The sequence below is a fragment of the Hyperolius riggenbachi genome, chromosome 5, assembly GCF_040937935.1.
Source record: "Hyperolius riggenbachi isolate aHypRig1 chromosome 5, aHypRig1.pri, whole genome shotgun sequence".
Classification (NCBI taxonomy): Eukaryota; Metazoa; Chordata; class Amphibia; order Anura; family Hyperoliidae; genus Hyperolius; species Hyperolius riggenbachi.
Window position 1 is genome coordinate 399,516,779 of NC_090650.1, and position 22,823 is coordinate 399,539,601.

Genomic DNA, 22,823 nt, shown 5'->3' on the forward strand with positions numbered 1-22,823 from the left:
CACTTATCCTTACAGTACACGCTGACTGGCAGCAGTACAGTGGCAGTACAGAAATGCTATACAGTACCACTATTCCCAGCAGCGACACAGAGCACAATGCTATACAGTGACGGGTGAGCGGTGTACCACTATTCCCAGCAGACACAGAACAGTACACAGAATGCTATATAGTGTGGCTGAACGAGCGGTGTACCACTATTCCCAGCAGACACAGAACAGTACACAGAATGCTATATAGTGTGGCTGAACGAGCGGTGTACTACTGTTCCCAGCAGACACAGAACAGTACACAGAATGCTATATAGTGTGGCTGAACGAGCGGTGTACTACTGTTCCCAGCAGAATCAGAGTGGCAGTAAACAATGGTATATAGTCTGGCTGAGCGGTGTACACAGAGTGTCAGTAAACAATGGTATATAGTCTGGCTGAGCGGTGTACACACAATGCTATATAGTCTGCTATATAGTGTCAGTAAACAATGGTATATAGTCTGGCTGAACGAGCGGTGTACTACTGTTCCCAGCAGACACAGAACAGTACACAGAATGCTATATAGTGTGGCTGAACGAGCGGTGTACCACTGTTCCCAGCAGACACAGAACAGTACACAGAATGCTATATAGTGTGGCTGAACGAGCGGTGTACCACTGTTCCCAGCAGACACAGAACAGTACACAGAATGCTATATAGTGTGGCTGAACGAGCGGTGTACTACTGTTCCCAGCAGACACAGAACAGTACACAGAATGCTATATAGTGTGGCTGAACGAGCGGTGTACTACTGTTCCCAGCAGACACAGAACAGTACACAGAATGCTATATAGTGTGGCTGAACGAGCGGTGTACTACTGTTCCCAGCAGACACAGAACAGTACACAGAATGCTATATAGTGTGGCTGAACGAGCGGTGTACTACTGTTCCCAGCAGACACAGAACAGTACACAGAATGCTATATAGTGTGGCTGAACGAGCGGTGTACTACTGTTCCCAGCAGACACAGAACAGTACACAGAATGCTATATAGTGTGGCTGAACGAGCGGTGTACTACTGTTCCCAGCAGACACAGAACAGTACACAGAATGCTATATAGTGTGGCTGAACGAGCGGTGTACTACTGTTCCCAGCAGCGACACACAATGACTGGGGGGGACCCTGGCTAGCGTGGCTGGAGCGCGAACTACCCTGCCTGCCTACCCAAAGCTAAACCCACAGACAAATGGCGGAGATATGACGTGGTTCGGGTATTTATTTACCCGAACCACGTGACAGTTCGGCCAATCAGAGCGCGTTCGGGTCCGAACCACGTGACCCGTTCGGCCAATCACAGCGCTAGCCGAACGTTCGGGGAACGTTCGGCCATGCGCTCTTAGTTCGGCCATATGGCCGAACGGTTTGGCCGAGCACCGTCAGGTGTTCGGCCGAACTCGAACATCACCCGAACAGGGTGATGTTCTGCAGAACCCGAACAGTGGCGAACACTGTTCGCCCAACACTACTCTCTGCATGCAGGCAGGAAGTCTCGTCGTGACGTCGGGAAGGAAGAGGATCGTGGGCGCGCGGGCGCTGCGCGCCACAAGGAGGTCGGGAAAGAAGGTCTTCTGGCTGTAGGTGAGTAAATGGGTTTTTCTTTTCTTTTTCAGGTGGTGCTTATTGGGGTCATATCTGCTACGGATTGTGCATATTGGGGTCATATCTGCTACCGATTGTGCATATTGGGGTCATATCTGCTACCGATTGTGCATATTGGGGTCATTTCTGCTACCGATTGTGCATATTGGGGTCATTTCTGCTACCGATTGTGCATATTGGGGTCATATCTGCTACCGATTGTGCATATTGGGGCCATATCTGCTACCGATTGTGCATATTGGGGCCATATCTGCTACCGATTGTGCATATTGGGGCCATATCTGATAACGATTGTGCATATTGGGGTCATTGGACGTGTTTTTTGTTAAAATCTGCTCACATTACGTGTATTTTCTTGAGAAAACCTGCACAATTATGTGAATTTTCTGGGGAAAGGGTCACCAAAACTTGGGCCCTCTGTCTTTGCGTTGCACTTTTAAAGGGAACCCAAAGTGAGAATAATATTGAGGCTGCCATATTTATCTCCTTTTAAGTAATACCAGCTGCATGGCTGCCGTGTTGGTCATCTGCCTCTAATTCTTTCAACCATAGACTCTGAACAAGCATGCAGCAGGTCAGGGGTTTCTGACAATATTGTCAGAACTGACAAGATTAGCTGCATGCTTGTTTCTGGTGTAATTCAGTTCACTACTACAGCCAAATAGATCAGCAGGGCTGCCAGGCAACTAGAATTGTTTACAAGGAAATAAATATGGCAACCACCATATCACTCTCACCCTGGGTTCACTTTAAATTACAGTTAGCCCCGCCCTCATCCGGTCATGACCACGCCCATGGTTGTAGCCTCACCCATTTTTTGCCGCGGCGCGCGTCAGCTCCCCCGGAAATTGGTCTAGCACCTGCATAGCACCCCCTAAAAAAAATTCCTGTAGCCGCCACTGTGTACATGTGAAAGAGCTACGTGTGAATTCTGCTCACATTCAGTGTGGGTGATGGGGAAGCCATAGAGAAGAGAGCAAAAAATGCACTTCTTGTACGTTTAAAATGAGAATGACAGTAACGATGCTGGACCATACGAAAATCGTTGGCGATTATGCACGACTTTCCGTATTGTTCATGACAGGTCCCGATCACTACCTAGACTGGGGGTCCCTGTCACTACCTAAACTGGGGGGAAGCTGTCACCGCCACCTGTGTCCTAGTCTAATGTCCCACCACTGCTAAGTTCATGTAAATTTGTAAATTTGGCTCTACCCGTAACCACGCCCACATTCTAGTCCATGGCAACACCCATTTTTGATGCAGCGTGCTCTTGCTCGCCAATCCCCCCCCCCCTGGAAATTTTTCTGCGGACGCCCATGCTCCCAAGTTGAATTCTGCCTCTGCAGACAGCAGGTATTTTTAAGACTAATTGTGTATTTTATAGAGCACTGGCATTTACTGCAGTGACTCTTGTTAATAATTATTCAGCTTCATACGAGCAAGACGTTTCCCCCATAATGCACCACTTCAGTACAGTCAGTGAATATACAAATTATTTGGCCCTCTACAAAACTCCTAGTGGTTCTTGTTCTCCATGATGCTATGTCACAGCATGCCACAGACTGAGAGGAGCATAACGGAACTGTAAACCTAAAAATGTCCACAGACTGCTTAGCCATTGTCCCCCTACCCCACCCCCTCCCATGTCCCCCTTTTTCCCCTTGCTTTGGCAATACCTGTATGAATCTTGGTCATGCCAATAAAGCTATCTTTGATTTGATTTGATTACTGGACCAAGCAGCAGAGTGAAAACGAACAGGTTTCAGACTGCAGTGCTTTTCTATGGACCAGTTCACATTTTCCCAATTTTTTTTTGTTTGGGTTTTTTTTGTATTGCAGTATGTTGTGGAAAAATCTAACTGCATGAAATTTTGTTTCCAGATTGTGTCGCCATTTACTGTTTATTCCTTAAAGAGGAGCTGTCAGCCATACTATCTCAGAAAAAACAACACATATATAAGCAGATAAATACTTGCTCTACTTACATAACATATGTATGTCCACATTTTGATTTTAGTGATTTTTCTATAGTAAAAAAAAATCCTTCTTAGGATTCTCCATTTTAACTGTGTCTATCTTGAAGCCAATCCTGATGTTATTTCCTCCCTTACCCTCCTCTGCCTGATTGTGTAAGCATTGCCAGCCTGCCTCCCAGTCTTCAGGCACTCCCATCCAGCTCTGCAATAGAAAGTGCAGTGCATTGTCTCAGCATGATAAATATTGGCCAATAAAAGAGGAACAGAGGTGTGGGAGGGGAAACCAGGGGGGGGGGGGGGGGGGTGGAGAAGAGGCTTCAGCCAATCAGGCTGCATTAGTTAAGTCTGGAAAGTAAAGAAGCAAAAAAAGACAACCCAGCATGCCCTGCAACTTTCTTTGTGTGGCAATGTACCAAATAAGAGTCAGGTAAACTGGGCAATGATCTTTTATCAACAAGAAAAGTAATAGTGATTTTTAACTTTTGGATTTCCTGGTTAGCATCCTTATTACTTGTTTACCAGATAAAAATAAAGAATTGATTTTTTATTTTATGCCCGACAGACAGTTACTCTTTAGGGGGTAAAGCTTTTCCCTGGACTGGCAGCAGAATTTGCAGTGGAACCTTTCAGCAATGAAAGTGGATGCAGCCTGGCCCAGCATTGCGTGAACCCAGACTAACCACTCCCACTTTCTACCAGTGGTGCTCAAATACCCCTTTTAAAAATTCGAATTTGGTCGAATTCGAATAGTAAATTATTCGAGGTCAGTCGAATATTCGAGTCGAATATTTTTTACTATTCGATTCGACCTCGGACTTCGAGCTCACTATTCGAGTCGGTATTCGAGCTCACTATTCGAGCTGACTATTCGAATTGGCCCAAAATAGCTTCCAACACTTGTTTTGAGGGTGAATGATGCAAGAAACATCTTTTTTTCCAAGTAACAACAGCAAGTGATTATGTGGGGATGTTCCTTTAAAAAAAAATGTGGAAAGAGAAGTTGTGTCCTTAATTTGGTTCAGTAGTGTAGTGTTACTGTATATACTTGTTCTTCTTCTTCTTTATCTTTCTTAATCTTCTTCTAGATCTTCTTCTTCTTCTTCTTCTTCTTCTTCATCATCTTCTTCTTCTTCTTCATCTTCATCTTCTTCATCTTCTTCTTCATCTTCTTCTTCTTCTTCTTCATCTTCTTCTTCTTCTTCATCTTCTTCATCTTCTTCATCTTCATCTTCTTCATCTTCATCTTCTTCATCTTCATCTTCTTCTTCATCTTCTTCATCTTCTTCATCTTCTTCTTCTTCTTCTTCATCTTCTTCTTCTTCTTCTTCATCTTCTTCATCTTCTTCTTCTTCTTCTTCATCTTCTTCATCATCTTCTTCTTCTTCTTCATCTTCATCTTCTTCATCTTCTTCTTCATCTTCTTCATCTTCTTCTTCATCTTCTTCTTCTTCATCTTCTTCTTCTTCATCTTCTTCTTCTTCTTCTTCATCTTCTTCATCTTCTTCTTCTTCTTCTTCATCTTCTTCATCATCTTCTTCTTCTTCTTCATCTTCATCTTCTTCATCTTCTTCTTCATCTTCTTCTTCTTCATCTTCATCTTCATCTTCTTCTTCTTCATCTTCTTCTTCATCTTCTTCTTCATCTTCTCCTTCTCCTTCTTTTTCAATATCGTCTTCTTCTTCTTCTTCACGTATTTCTCTTTTCAAATTTTTTTTTAAAGAAATGCAGCTATTTTTGAGCGTAACAAATAGCTGGTGGGCGCACGCATGTTGGAAGCGCCATTGTATGTGCTCCCTGGCAGTGGAAACACAAAGACAGCAGGAGGTAAATTCAGCAGCAGGAGGAGGAGGATGAGTGTGTGGCAGCAGGCAGTCAATGAGGCAGGCAGCTCGCCGTGACATAATAGCCCTGGTACCTAGCGGTGATACCAGGGCTGTAAATAAACACAACAGGAGGTCCCAGACAGCGGTCGTGCAGCCCACATTGTGTCCAATACACAACTGGGACAACACAGTTTTCAACCCGGGCACCTCAGAAAAATTAAACCTTTTTTTTTTTTTATTGGTTTTTTTTGGTTTTGGTTTTACAACCAATATAGCTATTGTTTTGACGTAATAGCTGGTGGCAGAGTGGCAGCAGAAGGTAATTCTGTGTACCCTGGCAGTGGGAAACACAGACAGACAGCAGCAGCAGGAGGAATGGAGGAGCAGTGTGAGCAGCTATTGTTGTGACGTAATAGCTGGTGGCAGAGTGGCAGCAGACGGTAATTCTGTGTACCCTGGCAGTGGGAAACACAGACAGACAGCAGCAGCAGGAGGAATGGAGGAGCAGTGTGAGTGTGGCAGCAGGTAGGCAGCGTGACATAATAGCCCTGGTACCTAGCGGTGATACCAGGGCTGTAAATAAACACAACAGGAGGTCCCAGACAGCGGTCGTGCAGCCCACATTGTGTCCAATACACAACTGGGACAACACAGTTTTCAACCCGGGCACCTCAGAAAAATTAAACCTTTTTTTTTTTTTATTGGTTTTTTTTGGTTTTGGTTTTACAACCAATATAGCTATTGTTTTGACGTAATAGCTGGTGGCAGAGTGGCAGCAGAAGGTAATTCTGTGTACCCTGGCAGTGGGAAACACAGACAGACAGCAGCAGCAGGAGGAATGGAGGAGCAGTGTGAGCAGCTATTGTTGTGACGTAATAGCTGGTGGCAGAGTGGCAGCAGACGGTAATTCTGTGTACCCTGGCAGTGGGAAACACAGACAGACAGCAGCAGCAGGAGGAATGGAGGAGCAGTGTGAGTGTGGCAGCAGGTAGGCAGCGTGACATAATAGCCCTGGTACCTAGCGGTGATACCAGGGCTGTAAATAAACACAACAGGAGGTCCCAGACAGCGGTCGTGCAGCCCACATTGTGTCCAATACACAACTGGGACAACACAGTTTTCAACCCGGGCACCTCAGAAAAATTAAACCTTTTTTTTTTTTTATTGGTTTTTTTTGGTTTTGGTTTTACAACCAATATAGCTATTGTTTTGACGTAATAGCTGGTGGCAGAGTGGCAGCAGAAGGTAATTCTGTGTACCCTGGCAGTGGGAAACACAGACAGACAGCAGCAGCAGGAGGAATGGAGGAGCAGTGTGAGCAGCTATTGTTGTGACGTAATAGCTGGTGGCAGAGTGGCAGCAGACGGTAATTCTGTGTACCCTGGCAGTGGGAAACACAGACAGACAGCAGCAGCAGGAGGAATGGAGGAGCAGTGTGAGTGTGGCAGCAGGTAGGCAGCGTGACATAATAGCCCTGGTACCTAGCGGTGATACCAGGGCTGTAAATAAACACAACAGGAGGTCCCAGACAGCGGTCGTGCAGCCCACATTGTGTCCAATACACAACTGGGACAACACAGTTTTCAACCCGGGCACCTCAGAAAAATTAAACCTTTTTTTTTTTTTATTGGTTTTTTTTGGTTTTGGTTTTACAACCAATATAGCTATTGTTTTGACGTAATAGCTGGTGGCAGAGTGGCAGCAGAAGGTAATTCTGTGTACCCTGGCAGTGGGAAACACAGACAGACAGCAGCAGCAGGAGGAATGGAGGAGCAGTGTGAGCAGCTATTGTTGTGACGTAATAGCTGGTGGCAGAGTGGCAGCAGACGGTAATTCTGTGTACCCTGGCAGTGGGAAACACAGACAGACAGCAGCAGCAGGAGGAATGGAGGAGCAGTGTGAGTGTGGCAGCAGGTAGGCAGCGTGACATAATAGCCCTGGTACCTAGCGGTGATACCAGGGCTGTAAATAAACACAACAGGAGGTCCCAGACAGCGGTCGTGCAGCCCACATTGTGTCCAATACACAACTGGGACAACACAGTTTTCAACCCGGGCACCTCAGAAAAATTAAACCTTTTTTTTTTTTTATTGGTTTTTTTTGGTTTTGGTTTTACAACCAATATAGCTATTGTTTTGACGTAATAGCTGGTGGCAGAGTGGCAGCAGAAGGTAATTCTGTGTACCCTGGCAGTGGGAAACACAGACAGACAGCAGCAGCAGGAGGAATGGAGGAGCAGTGTGAGCAGCTATTGTTGTGACGTAATAGCTGGTGGCAGAGTGGCAGCAGACGGTAATTCTGTGTACCCTGGCAGTGGGAAACACAGACAGACAGCAGCAGCAGGAGGAATGGAGGAGCAGTGTGAGTGTGGCAGCAGGTAGGCAGCGTGACATAATAGCCCTGGTACCTAGCGGTGATACCAGGGCTGTAAATAAACACAACAGGAGGTCCCAGACAGCGGTCGTGCAGCCCACATTGTGTCCAATACACAACTGGGACAACACAGTTTTCAACCCGGGCACCTCAGAAAAATTAAACCTTTTTTTTTTTTTATTGGTTTTTTTTGGTTTTGGTTTTACAACCAATATAGCTATTGTTTTGACGTAATAGCTGGTGGCAGAGTGGCAGCAGAAGGTAATTCTGTGTACCCTGGCAGTGGGAAACACAGACAGACAGCAGCAGCAGGAGGAATGGAGGAGCAGTGTGAGCAGCTATTGTTGTGACGTAATAGCTGGTGGCAGAGTGGCAGCAGACGGTAATTCTGTGTACCCTGGCAGTGGGAAACACAGACAGACAGCAGCAGCAGGAGGAATGGAGGAGCAGTGTGAGTGTGGCAGCAGGTAGGCAGCGTGACATAATAGCCCTGGTACCTAGCGGTGATACCAGGGCTGTAAATAAACACAACAGGAGGTCCCAGACAGCGGTCGTGCAGCCCACATTGTGTCCAATACACAACTGGGACAACACAGTTTTCAACCCGGGCACCTCAGAAAAATTAAACCTTTTTTTTTTTTTATTGGTTTTTTTTGGTTTTGGTTTTACAACCAATATAGCTATTGTTTTGACGTAATAGCTGGTGGCAGAGTGGCAGCAGAAGGTAATTCTGTGTACCCTGGCAGTGGGAAACACAGACAGACAGCAGCAGCAGGAGGAATGGAGGAGCAGTGTGAGCAGCTATTGTTGTGACGTAATAGCTGGTGGCAGAGTGGCAGCAGACGGTAATTCTGTGTACCCTGGCAGTGGGAAACACAGACAGACAGCAGAAGGGCAGTACACAGCAGCAGCCCACTGTAGGTGTGAAATGTGTGGCTGCAGGCGACGTAATAGTCAAAGTGAACCAGGCTGGCTTAGTGAGCAGGAGCCAGGAGGTGGTAAAGGGTGGTAAGGCACATTAACGATGGTACTAAGTTCCGGCAGCCAGTTCATGTCCCCCTCTCGCCGACAACAGGGGCCAGGAACTCGCCTTCCACCCACGCCTGGTTCATCTTGAGAAACGTCAGTCTGTCCACAGACTTGTGAGACAGACGTGAGCGTTTCTCGGTGACCACGCCACCAGCTGCACTGAAGCAGCGCTCGGACAGCACGCTGGAAGGGGGGCAGGACAGCACTTCCAGGGCGTACTGCGCCAGCTCGCTCCAGATCTCCATGCGCTTGACCCAATACTCCATGGGATCAACAGGGGCATCGCTGTCAAGCCCGCTGTAGGACCCCATGTAGTCAGCCACCATGCGGGTCAGGCGCTGGCTGTGACCGGAGGAGGATGCTGCTGCATGCATCTCCTCTCTAGTCACTGCTGCCGGAGCCTCTACAGTCCTGTAGAGCTCGTGGCTGAGAGACAGCAGGTCTGTGGGGCGCTCGCTGCTGCTGGATGCAGGCACCTGCTGCTGCCTCTGTGCTGGCTGCTGGACAGTGGGGGTGGAAGGCTGGGGGAAGGCTTCCTCCAAGCGCTCAACAAGGGCCTGCTGCAAGCTCCTTATTTGTTGCGCTGGGTCTCCTCCTGCAGGCGGCAGGAACTGGCTCAACTTCCCCTTGAGGCGTGGGTCCAACATCATGCTGATCCAGATGTCCTCCCTCTGCTTCATCTGGATCACCCTGGGGTCCCTGCGCAGGCACGTCAGCATGTGCGCTGCCATTGGGAAGAGGCGGGCCACGTCTGCTGGCACATCGACGTCAGTGCTGTCCTCCTCATCCTCCTCCTCTGCTGCCTCATCCTCTCTCCACCCCCGCACCAACTCAGCTGCACTGCGCTGATCCCCCTCATCAGCAGCCAGGTCAGGGACCTCCACCAAGTCCTCCTCCTCCTCCCCCTCAGAGGTGGACTGTGCAGCTGCTTGCCGCTCCTGCTGGTCCAAGGCTGCCGCTCCCTGTGCCAGCAAAGCATCGAGTGCCCTGTTCAGCAGAGAAACCAGGGGCACCCACTCGCAGACCATAGCATGGTCCCTGCTCACCATGTTTGTGGCCTGCAGGAAGGGAGCCAGCACTAAGCACACCTGCTGCATGTGCCTCCAGTCATCATCGGGGACGATGGACGGGATGTTGCTGGTCTTGTCCCTTCTCTGAGCTGCGGAAACAGTGGCCAGGGCAAGGTAGTGGTTGACAGCGTGCTTCTGTTCAACCAGACGCTCCAACATCGCCAGGGTGGAGTTCCAGCGAGTCGGAACGTCAATGATCAGCCGATGGCGTGGCAGATCCAGCTCCTTTTGCACGTCTTCCAGGCTCGCACAGGCTGCAGCCGAGCGCCGGAAGTGACGCACAACGTTCCTTGCCGTTTCCAGCAGCTCGTCCATCCCCTGGTAGGTGCGCAGGAACTTCTGCACCACCAGGTTCAGCACGTGGGCAAGACAGGGGATGTGGGTCAGGTTTCCCCTGTCTATGGCAGCAACCAGATTGGCCCCATTGTCGGACACCACCTCTCCGACTCTGAGGCCTCTGGGGGTCAGCCAAATCCGCTCCTGCTCCTGGAGTTTGGCCAACACGTGGGCTGCCGTCAGCTTGGTCTTGCCAAGGCTGACCAAGTGCAGCAGCGCTTGGCAGTGGCGGGCCTTCACACTGCTGCTGAGGCGGGGGGTTTGGCCAGGTGTGGCGGAGGATGGCAGAGGATCGGAGGAACCCGCTGCAGTTCCCCTGACCCTGCGGGGTGGCACCACCCACTGTGTTGCTGCTGCTGCTGTGCCCGCTGCTGCTCTCCCATCCTCACCCCCTTCCACCAAGCTGACCCAGTGGACAGTGAAGGACAGGTAGCGGCCTGTCCCGAAGCGGCTGCTCCAGGAGTCCATGGTGACGTGGACCCTTTCACCAACCGCGTGCTCCAGCCCTCGCTCCACATTGGCCATCACAAAGCGGTGCAGTGCAGGAATGGCCTTGCGGGCGAAGAAGTGTCTGCTGGGGAGCTGCCAGTCTGGGGCTGCACAAGCAAGCAGCGCCCGCATGTCGCTCCCCTCCTGCACGAGCGTGTACGGCAGGAGTTGGGAGCACATGGCCCGTGCCAGCAAGCCGTTCAGCTGCCGCACGCGACGGCTGCTGGGAGGCAGAGCCCTAACCACCCCCTGGAAGGACTCGCTCAAAAGGCTCTGGCGTGCCTTTTTGCTGGCACGGGAATCAGCAGACGGAGCAGAGGAGGCCACTGAGGACTGGCTGCCAGAACAGGCCTCAGTGTCGGCGGCAGGAGTTGCAGAGGGGGGAGGAGCAGGGCGTTTCCGCACTCCTGCTGGTGCTGCTGGAGGAGCAGGAGGGCGGGTGGCTGCTGTTGCTGCTGCTGCTGCTGAAGGCTGTGCAGTGATGGGATTGGTGCCACTGCCAGCACCAGATGCCTTCAGCCTCTGGAACTCCTCATGCTGGTGGAAGTGTTTCGCAGAAAGGTGGTTGATCAGCGAGCTGGTGCTGAACTTCAAGGGGTCTGCACCTCTGCTCAACTTCCGCTGACAGTGGTTGCAAGTGGCGTACTTGCTGTACACTGTGGGCATGGTGAAAAACCGCCAGATTGGTGACAAAAACATCCCCCTACGGCATGGAAGCGCTGCTGCCTGTTTCCCTGTGGTGGTTGGGGGGGGGGGGGGGTCTTGGGTGCGGCTGGTGGTGGTACTGGCTGATGCTGCTGCTGCTGCTGCTGAGCCTGAGACACCAGCAGGCTGTGGGACGCTGCCAATGCTTGCAATGATGCGCCTCCTTGCAAGGCCCACAACCGCATCCTCCTCCTCCTCCTCAGAGCTGCTGAGGACGACATCCTCTGGATGTGTTGGCACCCAGTCTCTGTCTGTCACCGGGTCATCATCATCATGCCCCTCCTGAAACATGTCCTGCTCTGATGATGACCCCCCAAACTCCTCTGCTGATGCATGGATGGGACGCTTGACTGTCGCCACAGTCTTGCTGTCCAATCCCTCCTCCCCCAAAGTGCCCATCAGCATCTCCTCCTCCAAATCGCCAACAACAGCATTCAATTGACTCATCATGCCTGGGGTCAAAAGAGTGCTGAATGAGAGGTCGGCGACTGACGGTGAACTGGCCTCCTCCCCAGACCCTGCTGGGCGGCTGCTGCGAACAGGGGTGGTGGTGGTGGTGGTGGTGAGGGTGGAGGCCTCGGATGCAGAGCTGATGGCGGGCTGCTCATCCTCCGTCATGAGTTGCACCACAGTGTCTGCATCCTTTTCCTCAATGGGACGTTTCCGACCCGGCTGGAGGAAAATGGGAGCAGGTGCTACACGCTGCTGCTGCTGTGTCTCTGCAGCGTGAGTTGCAGATGCTCCTCCTGGGCGGCGCCCAAGGCGTCCACGGCCAGTGGCTATGGGAGGAATGTTAGCCACTGACGCTGCTGCTGCTGCTGCGGAACTGTGCATGGTGGCGCGCCCGCGGCCGCGGCTTGCCACAATGCTGCTCCCTCTCTTCCTGATTCCCTTGCTGCCCTTCCCCTTGCCCAAACCGCGCTGGCTGCCACTTCCAGACATCTTCAATGTTTTGGGCGTATAGACAAAAGTTTTGTAAAAGGGCGGGTGAAAAGTGGGGTACTTTAATGGAGTGGGTTGGTTGGTGAGGTGACTGAGTGAGTGTCCCCTAGTACAGTAAGTAAGTATTAACAGTCAGGAAGTACAACTAGCAGTTACAATAATCAGTAGTAGTAATCACAAGTAAATTTAGTGTGTGTACACTCAGACAGTGAGTGCACGCACGCAGGAGCTAGTAGCCTATGGACACAGTGACTGAGTGTCCTAGACTCCTAGTACGGTAAGAGTAAGTAAGTAGTAACAGTAAGTAGAACTAACTAATAACAATAATCAATCAGCGATCAGAAGGAAATGGAGTGTGGGTGGTGTGTGTGTACACTCAGACAGTGAGTGCACGCACGCAGGAGCTAGTAGCCTATGGACACAGTGACTGAGTGTCCTAGACTCCTAGTACAGTAAGAGTAAGTAAGTAGTAACAGTAAGTAGAACTAACTAATAACAATAATCAATCAGCGATCAGAAGGAAATGGAGTGTGGGTGGTGTGTGTACACTCAGACAGTGAGTGCACGCACGCAGGAGCTAGTAGCCTATGGACACAGTGACTGGGTGTCCTAGACTCCTAGTACAGTAAGAGTAAGTAAGTAGTAACAGTAAGTAGTAGAACTAACTAATAACAATAATCAATCAGCGATCAGAAGGAAATGGAGTGTGGGTGGTGTGTGTACACTCAGACAGTGAGTGCACGCACGCAGGAGCTAGTAGCCTATGGACACAGTGACTGAGTGTCCTAGACTCCTAGTACAGTAAGTAGTAACAGTAAGTAGTAGAACTAACTAATAACAATAATCAATCAGCGATCAGAAGGAAATGGAGTGTGGGTGGTGTGTGTACACTCAGACAGTGAGTGCACGCACGCAGGAGCTAGTAGCCTATGGACACAGTGACTGAGTGTCCTAGACTCCTAGTACAGTAAGAGTAAGTAAGTAGTAACAGTAAGTAGAACTAACTAATAACAATAATCAATCAGCGATCAGAAGGAAATGGAGTGTGGGTGGTGTGTGTACACTCAGACAGTGAGTGCACGCACGCAGGAGCTAGTAGCCTATGGACACAGTGACTGGGTGTCCTAGACTCCTAGTACAGTAAGAGTAAGTAAGTAGTAACAGTAAGTAGTAGAACTAACTAATAACAATAATCAATCAGCGATCAGAAGGAAATGGAGTGTGGGTGGTGTGTGTACACTGACTCAGACAGTGAGTGCACGCACGCAGGAGCTAGTAGCCTATGGACACAGTGACTGAGTGTCCTAGACTCCTAGTACAGTAAGTAGTAACAGTAAGTAGTAGAACTAACTAATAACAATAATCAATCAGCGATCAGAAGGAAATGGAGTGTGGGTGGTGTGTGTACACTCAGACAGTGAGTGCACGCACGCAGGAGCTAGTAGCCTATGGACACAGTGACTGAGTGTCCTAGACTCCTAGTACAGTAAGAGTAAGTAAGTAGTAACAGTAAGTAGAACTAACTAATAACAATAATCAATCAGCGATCAGAAGGAAATGGAGTGTGGGTGGTGTGTGTACACTCAGACAGTGAGTGCACGCACGCAGGAGCTAGTAGCCTATGGACACAGTGACTGGGTGTCCTAGACTCCTAGTACAGTAAGAGTAAGTAAGTAGTAACAGTAAGTAGTAGAACTAACTAATAACAATAATCAATCAGCGATCAGAAGGAAATGGAGTGTGGGTGGTGTGTGTACACTCAGACAGTGAGTGCACGCACGCAGGAGCTAGTAGCCTATGGACACAGTGACTGGGTGTCCTAGACTCCTAGTACAGTAAGAGTAAGTAAGTAGTAACAGTAAGTAGTAGAACTAACTAATAACAATAATCAATCAGCGATCAGAAGGAAATGGAGTGTGGGTGGTGTGTGTACACTGACTCAGACAGTGAGTGCACGCACGCAGGAGCTAGTAGCCTATGGACACAGTGACTGAGTGTCCTAGACTCCTAGTACAGTAAGTAGTAACAGTAAGTAGTAGAACTAACTAATAACAATAATCAATCAGCGATCAGAAGGAAATGGAGTGTGGGTGGTGTGTGTACACTCAGACAGTGAGTGCACGCACGCAGGAGCTAGTAGCCTATGGACACAGTGACTGAGTGTCCTAGACTCCTAGTACAGTAAGAGTAAGTAAGTAGTAACAGTAAGTAGAACTAACTAATAACAATAATCAATCAGCGATCAGAAGGAAATGGAGTGTGGGTGTGTGTACACTCAGACAGTGAGTGCACGCACGCAGGAGCTAGTAGCCTATGAACACAGTGACTGAGTGTCCTAGACTCCTAGTACAGTAAGAGTAAGTAGTAACAGTAAGTAGAACTAACTAATTACAATAATCAATCAGCGATCAGAAGGAAATAGAGTGTGTGTTGTGTGTGTACACTCAGACAGTGAGTGCGCACACGCAGGAGCTAGTAGCCTATATGAACAGTGACAGTGAGTGTCCCTACGGGTACAGTAAGAGTAAGTAGTAAGTAAGTACAACTAACAATAATCAATCAGTAATCAGAAGGAAATAGAGTGTGTGTACACACAGACAGTGAGTGAGTGCACACACGCAGGAGCTAGCTAGTAGCCTATAAACAGTGACAGTCAGTGAGTGTCCTACTCCTAGTACAGTATAACTACAATACTATTAGTAAAGGACAGCAGAAATACTGGTATAGATGATGAGAGAAATAAACAGAGGACAGCTGCCCACAGAGGCAAGGCCCCCCTGAGGCCTAAACCTGTAAGCTTGCAGCAGCTGCCTGTCTCTAATGTAACACACAAGCTACTAACTAAAATACAATGTCTATCTAAATAACAACAATACAGGTGTATATGGCAGGTGTAGGTGAGCAAAAACGCTAGGTAAATGAACACAATAGAGCACTTGCTAAGCCAAAGCACAAAGGAGCAGATCTCTCTCTGTACAAGTCTCAGGCAAGCATGGAAAACCCGAACATGGCGGCCGCTATTTATAGGGTAGGGGCTGGCCAGGGTCCCCCTCTGTGATTGGCTGCCGTCAGAGGGCCTGGGAGCCCTCTGATTGGCTCTAAGCACATCAATCTGGGCTATGACGCTATTCGAGCTCGGTACCGAGCTCGAATAGCGCCGGTTTGCTCGAATAGCTCGAATAGTGAATGGGCTATTCGAGTGTTCTCGAATAGCCCATTCGAATAGCTACAGCTATTCGGAGCTCGAATACCGAGCTCGAATAGCTGAAAAAGAGCTCGAATATTCGAGCTACTCGAATATTCGAGCTCTGCTGAGCACCACTACTTTCTACAGCAGCAGAACTCGGCTACCTTGGCATATTTTGGTAAAGGGGTTATTACCACAGCCCAAAATAGGAAACAATGATTTAATTTTGGGCAACTTTGTCCAATTAAAGTATGCTTCACATCAATGGAAAAAAAATGTGAGCAGCAATAGAGATGCTGTCAGGGGCGTAACTAGAGGGTCACCAGGGGGAAGGAAAGGGAAGGGGTGTGAGCATTGGGGGGGTCCTATTTTAGTGACATCACTGGATGCTGTGTAAATTGCCTACATAGAAAGTTTATAACGCGTATATACAAAAGCGGCGCCAGGAAATTTGGGCACAGGGTGAAGCAGAAAAAAAAGCTCAACCTGCTCCTGAAAAAGCTCTGGTGGCGTTAATTTGTATTCCTCCTCCAGGCTGCCATGGACTTGGAAAGACGTAATTCGGCTGCAAGCTAATGCTGTTTTTAAAGTAATGTGTGCTCTATCTTTTGACGCTGCCCAAATCACTGTCTGTGTGCCGCTATCGCCATCATTCACACTACGGCCTATGGCACCCAAACTTCAAGCAGCCTTTTGTGCTGTTTTTACCATGGTTTTTACCTCCCTGCTCTCCACTGGTTCAAGTTGAGGAGTAGCTTTTCATTTGACCCCTACTTATCCACGTTGTTGCTATGATATAAGTTTTTCTTTTTGTAAATATCTTGCTGAGGACTTTCAAAACTTCCAGTGTATTGATTACTTTTCCTTTATGTTCTTCCTCCCCCCCCCCCCCAATTCTTTACTTATGGTTAAAAAAAACAAACTATAAAATATTGCAAACCAAAAAGTAAGGATGTTGTTGTTTTCAAGAATTATCCTTTTTTGTCAACTTATTTATTGTTGTTGTGTTTTTTTTAAATCAACATAGAGATCCAGCAATGAATTACGTCCAGTCTGCGCATTGTGATAGTCCTATTCTTGCACTCAGCATCTACACAGCAGTCGTCCTCTTGGCTTAAACTTTGGCAGGAATATCAAACGACAAATTTCAGCCTATTCGCTGATTTCCCAAAATGACGGAATATCCCATCATAGCTAAACCCCAATTAAAATCGTATTAGGATTCAATGTAGAACACATAATATTATTATTACGGCAGGATGACATATGTGTTCTAGTCTTTCCACAGAAATTATTATAATCTGCTTTTTCTTAATAGAGTTTGATTTCGGTATCTCGCAGGACGAGGAAGGAAAGATGATTTGGGGTCAGATTGATCTGATTGTAGCCAGAATCTAATTGTATTTCTGGTTTACAAGTCACTTGTTGCACATTAATTGCTCCATTAGATGAAGAGCCAATTATGTCGTAGGGTCACCTCGGATAATTGTCCTCGCCTAAGTTTTACGGCTCCTTCTTCCATTTCTCCGCTTCGGAATGTACAATTGTTTGGAATAAAATTTCCTTTTTGTGTGGAAGTGACTTTTCTCCTCAGAATAACTTTGTAGAGTCGTCGTGGTGAACCCTGCGAGTAGTCCTGCAGATTGATTGATGGAATCTCTTATCAGACCCCTGACAAGCCATGTTAATGAAAAATGCTTTGCCAAGAAAACGGTTTATATCTTGGCCACCAGGGACTTCTTCTGTTATTCCACATCTGAGAGGCATGTGATCCTCCTATGCAGAGAGGGTCTGAGAAGCTCACCATAAAACAGGCAACATATGGATCTTTCCCAGATGTTTAGATTGGGGATTTGGGTAGGCTTCTTAGTGAGGCCTTTAGAGCTGGTTAAATATAAATCAAATGTTTAGGTGCGATATGCAACGTGCTATCAGGTCTGTGAACAATATCCGTCAGACGCGGCCGCTTGTGACATCTCTACAGCAGACTGGAAAACCGCACGAGTCGGACCTCGTGAAAGACTCCTACAGTACATCATCTTTCCAGAGGTCCACCTACAGTGTAGGATACCTACCTAGGTTATTGGAGTCAGGAGAGGGTTAGAGGCCTAGATTAAATAATATAAAATTCAATTTTCTCATGTCGGTGTGAACAGAATAGAGCCATAAACCCTTGTGTGATATCTAATCTTTATACAAAGCTGGCAAGAAATAGCCTCCATATATATTGACGGTGATGAAACAATTCTAATGTAATCTGTGCTTATTTATGAAGTGTGTCCTGTGGATACCCAGTTCCTTTTTTACAGCTGTAGGACTAAGGACACCCATGTATGATGCTTTGTATGAGGACTCTTACCAGCTAGTTTGGTAAGGGACGGATTTCTGGAATGGCCGCAAAGGCCTCGGCCGTGGGCGGCTGCAGGCCAAGGGGCACCTGAACATGAAGGAGGGGTTACTACATATGAAATAGGAGAGTGAAAATAGGAAGCAACACATGAAAGATGAAACTGATGTTCAAGAGAGCTGCTCATGAAAGAAATGGTCTGCTGTACATGGATGATATGCATGGAATGAGAGGAGCCCTGCAGCACAAGAAAGTTACATCACAACATACTTGGCTTAGGGGCACAAAAAGTATAAATCAGACCTTGAGTTTAGCTTAACAACAAAAACAGTCCCATACTCCTTTCTGAGCATAACCTTGATTTTGGCTCATCTACAGTATATTTTGCGCCTTTACCAACCTCAACAACTCAGTAGTTCCTTCCCATGGTCTAAGTCATCCAACCTTCAACATATCTGCTTCTTTTCACTCACCTCCTACCACGGTGGCAGAGAGACCTTCATACCCAAAACCACATTGTTCTCATACTCCACTGCTTTATTCATTCCAGCTTCTCTCGTCATATCTGACCAAAAAGCCACCTTCCAGGACAACCCCACACTAGCATTGCCTGCCCTGGAAATAGGGATAACTAAGCTGTGTTTTACACACCCGACACGTTAACTTTAAGCCACATCACACCAACCAGAGAAAAAGCTGCACATGCCACTGAATGTACAGTCACATGAACAAGTAAGTGCACCCGGTGTAAGTTTTTTCTTTTTAAATAAATGCAGATTCATCAATATTTTATTTGCATACCAGTAGAAGAAAGATAAAGGTAATGTTATGGAATAAAAAAACAAATAGAAAAGCAATTTCCTGTTGGAAGTATACAGAAATCACAATACCACAGAGATAATTGCAGCACTTTAACTACACAGTGACATCTTCTGGTTGCTTTACTATACTGCAGTGTAAGCAATTCTGTTGATACTTCCAACATTTTCTTTGATGGAAAATTAAAGTAAACGCTTAGCTCTAATACCCACTTCCTCCAGTTGGTATCAGGTTATTTTGGTAACATGCTATCTTTGGCTGTAACCAAGTATCTTGTCTATGACTTTGGCATAATGACTCTGTCTGTCTATAGTTTATTGTTCCAAAAATCTCTTAATCTTTTCCTTGCTGTTCATGAGCAAATGTTGATGTTGCCCTGATGTTCTTTCTGGACAGAAGGGTTTCCTCCTGGAATTCCTCCTACGTAGATTGAAACTATGTGGTTTCTTTCCATTAGTAGGCTCGTGCACATGGGCATGAAAAATGGCGGTGAGAGCTATTTATAGGACGTGTGAAGAAATTCTGTTTATCTTAGAGACTTCTGTCAGCTTCTCATGCTCTATACTTCTATACTCTTACCAAACTTGCTGGGACAGCCATCAGAGCCCATGGCGATCAAAAACTTCTATCTTTCACTGTTCCCCTAGTGCCGACTTCTGCTGATCGCATCATCAGGGGCAGTGTCGGATCATCCACAAGGCAAATCTAGGCGGTTGCCTAGATATAAAAAATATTTTTTTAGGCACTTAGCAATTGAAAAGGTACTAAAATGTAGGTGAAAAGGTAATATCAAACTTATTTTGAGTTTTTTCTTGCATGAGAGCTTTATAGGTGTTTGATTGGTAATGTTTGAAAATATCTCCTTGCAGAAAACTCAGAAGAAAAGTTAATAGGGTAATGGCCTAGGTGTGAGACTTAGAAATTTAACCAGTTGCCGACTGCTCCATGCAGTGGCAGTGCGGCAGCCCCAGAACCGCTCCACGCTGATTGGCGTGAACGGCTAGCTGGGGCTAGCAGGAGATTGCGCGTACGCTGCGCGCATCTCCTGCTTGGAAGGCGGAAGTCTCCCAGCGGCGATCACCGCTTGGGAGACTGTGACGGCGTAACCGCTGTCTAATTACTTTGTACAGCGCTGTGATCTGCAGCAGCGCTGTACTGGGGACAGCCGTGTGACACGGCTGTCTCCTCCAGAGTGTCAGCGGTGATCCGCTGTCATAGGCTGAAGCCTATGAAAGCCGATCACAATGATTGGCTAGCAGGGGGAGGGAGGGTTTAGGGGGGAAAAAACACATTTATTTAAAAATAATTAATAAAAATATTTGTGAAAAAAAAAATAAACATTGTGCGGGGGATCAGACCCCACCAACAGGAATCTCTGTTGGTAGTGGGAAAAGGGGGGGGGGGGGGGGGGGGATCACTCGTGTGCTGTGTTGTGCGGCCCTGCAGCTTGGCCTTAAAGCTGCAGGGGCCATTTTAACCAAAAATGTCCTGGTCACTGGGGGGGGGTTTAACACTGCGGTCCTCAAGTAGTTGAACAGTGTTGTCCATTTGATGGACAACCCGTGAACATACTAATACAAAGCAGTGGCCAACAGAGTCATGAAATAAAGGTGAAGGTCAAAGATCTATTATTATTATTGATTTATAAAGCGCCAGCATGTTCTGTGGCGCTGTACAGAGTAAGAAACAAATATGGGGTACAAAATAATACAGACAATGGTATAAATACAGATTTGGTACAAAATACAGAATTGATAATTCAATGACAAAAATAACATGATTAATTGATGATTAAATGTATAACAAATTCCATGACACAAAAAAGTGAGAGAACCCTATCCTTGTGATCTGATAACAAGAGTGGGGAACAAGAGGTGGAATAGTATACATATACATTATTTCTATCTAGAGGGAGAGTGTTTTTAGGTAAGTATCTGGTAAGAAGTACAACTTGGCCAGAGGTGGAAGGGGCATTTGCCTAACGTAGAGCATACGCTTGTTGGAAAAAGTAATTTTTGAGTGAGCGTTTAAAGATTTAAAAGGTTGGAGAGTGGCAAATGTGTTGTGGAAGGGGATTCCAGAGCAGGGGTGTAACACTTGCGAAATCTTGTGTACGTGAATGCAAGGAGGTGATTCTAGAGGAGGACAAAAGAAGGTTGTGTGCAGATCTGAAATTACAGTTGGGTTGGTATCTAGAAAGTAGTGAGGAGATGTACAGGGGAGAGAAATTGTGAAGCACCTTGTAGATTAGGGTTAATGCTGGGGATACATGGTACATTTCTGTACCGTGTATCGACCAGCTGATCCGGCCAGCTGGCCCGATCATGATGCTCGACCCTCGCCCGCTCGTTCCCTGCTGGCGGATAATGGCAGGGAATCGAGCGCTGATAAGGAAGCGACGGCGGGGACGAGCGGTAATCGATCCGCGCGGACGAGCGGGGACATGGCGGGGGTCCATCCGGCGGCTAATCGAGGCACCAGTCGACCCATGTATTCTAGCCATAAGAGTTTGAAATGGATCCTCTGGTTGATTGGCAGCCGATGAAGAGCTTGACAGAGAGGAGCAGTAGAGGAAAAATGAATTAAGAGTCAACCAGCTGAGATCAGTACAGATTGGAGCAGTGCCAGTTGGTTAGTTGGTAGTCCACAAAGCAGTATATTAGCAGTCCACAAAGCAGAATTAGCTGGAAATGTGTCAGTTCATTGGTAGACCACAGAGGAATTTTTACTATATTCTATTTTAGGGGAGTCAAACTCAAATACAACGTGGGCCAGAATTGAACACTGGGACCTAGTAGGGGGCCAACCTCAATGTCATAAAGTTCTCCAGTTTCTAGTGGCTCCACTCCAACTCCTATACAGTTTTCCAGTGCCTAGTGGTCCTCCTCCTTCCCTATACAGTTCTCTGGTGCGTAGTGGTCCTCCCTTCCTCCCTCCCCTATATAGTTCCCTGGTGTCTAATGGCCCCCACCCTCCCCTTTACAATTCCTTAGTGTTTAGTGCTTTCCCCCTACCTCCTTCTAATGGCTTTCCTGGTGTTCTAGGGCTTCACCTCCAATATAGCTTCCCTGCTGGTCTAGAGTGGGCCAAACATAATGCAAAGCGGGGAAACCACTGAGGGCCAGATTTGGTCAGCAGGCCGGAGTTTGACATGTATGGTCTATTTGGAAAGTAATGAGAGCACCCCTAACAGTTTATTTGTGTCAATTCATATTGAGCATTGTAAAGCAAAACTATATGAAGGTGGACATAAGACAATGAGGGGCAACATACGCACCAGCATTTGTATTTACCAAGATGACACCTTGCAGACCACACACAGGTGTGGGCAGATGAGAACAAGACACCTATTGGCCATTTCGTGTAAGAACAGATGACTTATCAGAAATTATCCGGTATTTCTCGTATTCATGTTTTTGGCACAGCCTTGATTCTTCTTCCTTTGGTGCTTCTGTCCATAAGTGTCATGTGAATGGCCTTCCATAATTTGCTTCTCCTGTTATTTTTTCCATTTAACCTTCATGGGTTTCTTTTTTCTTCTTCATCTCATTCCAACCCATGGTGGGGATTGTCCTGTTTCCTTTCTCCTGCCCCGTGCAGCCGTCTCACTATTGTGGACCCTCGGATGATGATTCGCACCACAACCTAAGCAGACTTTATTTACATTTTTGTGGTATTTTTGATGGCTGTTCTCTTCCGATGGCCTAAGAAGACCTATCGTAATTTATAGTGTGGACCTGGAAATATTGATAATTGATTCCTAAAAACATAAGGAGAGCAGATGGAAGTCATCAAGGTTGGGTTTATCAATTATCCTCCTAAGCCTACAGGCTCTGCCCCAGTCATGTCTACATTCTGCTATCATTGGTCTTATATCTCGTGCCAGACACCTCCTCCGTATGATAGTTTTACGGCACAAAACATTACCTTCCCCATTGTTAATCCTGGTGGGAGTCTCAGAGGGTCTCTACCAATTCTCTTCCTTCGTTCTTTTTATGCTTTCCATTTTCATGTTCAACTTTGTACTCTTGTCTATTTGTCTTAGAATTCTGCCAAATGTTCATGTTCCATCCCAGCACATATTCATCTTTTT